The sequence below is a fragment of the Peromyscus maniculatus genome, chromosome 16 (assembly GCF_049852395.1).
Source record: "Peromyscus maniculatus bairdii isolate BWxNUB_F1_BW_parent chromosome 16, HU_Pman_BW_mat_3.1, whole genome shotgun sequence".
Taxonomy (NCBI): domain Eukaryota; kingdom Metazoa; phylum Chordata; class Mammalia; order Rodentia; family Cricetidae; genus Peromyscus; species Peromyscus maniculatus.
The window spans coordinates 29360568-29362472 of record NC_134867.1 but is presented as its reverse complement, the minus strand read 5'-3'; the positions used below and the strand labels follow the sequence as shown (position 1 = coordinate 29362472).

General features: G+C 43.6%; 1 non-coding gene across 1 annotated transcript; it reads left to right on the top strand.

Moving 5' to 3' along the window:
• Positions 1–356: 356 nt before the first annotated feature.
• On the top strand, positions 357–429 carry Trnak-cuu (transfer RNA lysine (anticodon CUU)). Its single transcript has one exon. It is a non-coding gene; the product is annotated as a tRNA-Lys (tRNA).
• Positions 430–1905: the final 1476 nt, after the last annotated feature.

The window sequence follows — 1905 nt, the reverse complement described above, 5'->3', positions numbered from 1 at the left end:
TGCTTCTATCATTTTTATTTGTGTGTGTGTGTGTGTGTGTGTGTGTGTGTGTGTGTGTGTGTGTGTCACAGTAGGTATGTATGCATGTGGAGCTCAGAGGACAACTTGCTCGAGTTGCTTCCCTTTTTCTACCAGGTGGGTTCCATACATCAAATGGGGGTCATTAGGCTTGGTGACAAGCACCTTGACCAACTGAACCATCTTGCCGTCTACTTCTATCCTTGACTCTCTATTCCTTTCTCCCAGCGCCAGTGGGATTTAAGTATATAACCAAATATGAGATGACCGGTTCCCTTTAATCAAAACTCCACAGCTTCCTCCCTCACCCAGAATAAAAATCAAAAATTCTGACGATGGCCCGGCTAGCTCAGTTGGTAGAGCATGAGACTCTTAATCTCAGGGTCGTGGGTTCGTGCCCCACGTTGGGCGCCATTTGTAGCTACAGTTTTCCTGCCTTGCCCACAGTCAGGACAAATCTTTGTCACCCGCCAGTCTCACAGCCGCTCAGACCCAACCAAATAAACACAGAGACTTATATTGCTTACAAACTATATGGCCGTGGCAGGCTTCTTGCTAACTGTTCTTATAGCTTAAATTAATCTATTTTCATAAATCTATACCTTGCCAGGTGGCTGGTGGCTTACCGGCGTCTTCACATGCTGCTGATCATGGCAGTGGCTGCAGTGTCTCTCTCCTTCTTCCTGTTTCCCCAATTTTCCTCTCTCCTTGTCTCGCCTATACTTCCTGTCTGGTCACTGGCCATCAGTGTTTTATTTATATAGAGTGATATCCACAGCATCAGAACATAGAGAAATGCTCTACGCCCGGGGACAGAAAAGAAACAACATGACAAACAGTGGGCACCAAGTGTCTACCTCACTCGGTCTCTGAAATATGAAGACTGCCAATCTCCTGTGGGATTTTTCCATGAATTCAAAGTTCAGTGCTTCTGAGCAATGTAAAGCCCTTTCCGTCTGGCAACATGGCCCATAACCTAAGTGACAATCTATCAACTGGACAGGACTAGAAAGAGAGCTATCATACAAACTCCTATTTGGAAAAGACAAAAATAGACCCCTCCAAGTTCCTGGTCAAACCTTTCTTCAGTCACACCAAGTTCATTATAAAGTCCCTCTTCTCAAAGATGGCTACTTTGTCTGTGCAATGAATGTGTTCCTTTTTTCTACTGCTCTCTGTAACTCCTGGCTCTTCTTCCTAGTGTGTTAACATGTCCTTCTTCTCCATGGTCATATCTGGGAATGGAAACTATGGCTTCATTGGGGAAAGAGGAGTCAAGAGCTACTTCCTAGTGGGGCACTATGGAGCCCCAAAGACATCTTAAGACCTGGATGGTGAAAGGTTTAGGTTTTTGATCTAGGATTGTCCTTTCTTTGGTTATTCAATTTTCCCAAGAACTAAAGAAATTATTGGTCCATTTGCTGTTAATCAGTTCCATGTGCAAAGACACAAACCCGTGTTTCTTTCCTAGCACAGCTCTCAAGCCTGATTTACTATCAAGCTTTCTTGTCTGGGTGCCTCTGTTTTCCATAGACTCTCAGTTCTCCAAGGCAATCCACCAGTGGTGGGAAAGCCACATTTTAATTTGATCTCTTCTCCCCCCCTGCCCCAAGTTCAGATCATTTTGTTTAATCAAAAGGTTTTTACTGGTTCTTTATCCCTTAGAGACTTTTTCATCCTACATCTCGATGCTTAGTTATTTAGCAGTAAATTGAGTTTTCCTGTATTCTGATGCCTCCAAATTTTGGCTAAACATCTTTCCTTTTCAATAATATTTGTAAACAGATCCCTTTCTGATTTCATCTCTGTCGAGAGGAGCCAGTGGTAGGTGGCACCCTCCCACCAATCATTTTTTTCCCAAGCATGTCTGCTAGAGATGCCAATTTA